The sequence below is a fragment of the Sinocyclocheilus grahami genome, unplaced genomic scaffold, assembly GCF_001515645.1.
Source record: "Sinocyclocheilus grahami isolate Dianchi unplaced genomic scaffold, SAMN03320097.WGS_v1.1 scaffold533.1, whole genome shotgun sequence".
NCBI classification, from domain to species: domain Eukaryota; kingdom Metazoa; phylum Chordata; class Actinopteri; order Cypriniformes; family Cyprinidae; genus Sinocyclocheilus; species Sinocyclocheilus grahami.
Window position 1 is genome coordinate 408,191 of NW_015505712.1, and position 958 is coordinate 409,148.

The window sequence follows — 958 nt, forward strand, 5'->3', positions numbered from 1 at the left end:
GAACCGGGGTCTAACCAACTCAGAAAAAGGGAACGAGGTCAAAAAAGCTTAATCCCTCCCATACAGGATTTTAGAAAAGTAGGCAAAGCATAACGTGCTGCACTTATTTTAGAGTTTTCCAAACATCTGTTTACAGATATCCGGAAGTACTGGGCCAAACAGGAGAGGCAAGCTCAACTACAACCCTCAAAGGTTTACACAGGAAGGTTCTCGTAATGCCACCCATGCCTCCCGCTCGATGCCTCAGCAAGAGGGGATATCCTGGTGATCGGGAAACCCCTCAGGGCGACCCAGATACGGTAGACCAGTCAGGGTAGCATGAAAGCGTAACCCCAGCCCGGACGTCCAGGAAATTTTTGCAGTGACACGCCGGGGGCCTGATGATTACGAAGGCTCCCGCAGAAGCCTGTGTTATGGCTGCATGATCCAAGAAGTATGAAAACCGGCTTACTTACCGTCTGGACATATATCGATGAGTGAAATAAGCACTGCAAGTCGAGCACCCAGTTTCTGCAGAAGGGTTATACACACAACCACCAGTCTCATTAGATACACATATATATTCATATATATATATGTATATATGTATATATGTATATATATTCATATGTACATATATTAGACATGGATCGTACTCACCCACCATGGTTCCCGCGTCGGACCTCTGTCCGGAGAAGCCTCTAGACCGGACCATCAGTAAGATGGTCACTATGAAGCCATAGATCCAACCAAACCTAATAGGTCCAGTATAGGAGACTATAATGCAGGAAATTTCCCACCTAACCGCGGTCAGGTGGAGAGATGGTGGTTACAGGGGAATTTAGGAAGGTGAAGATAAGGGCAGATGTAAGACCCCCGAAGGAAATGAGTAGATACTGAGGTATCACTCTGATCCGGACAAAAGCACTGACGCCCTGTCTGGATCACATCCCTTAGGTCTTTTACTCCCCTTCCTTTG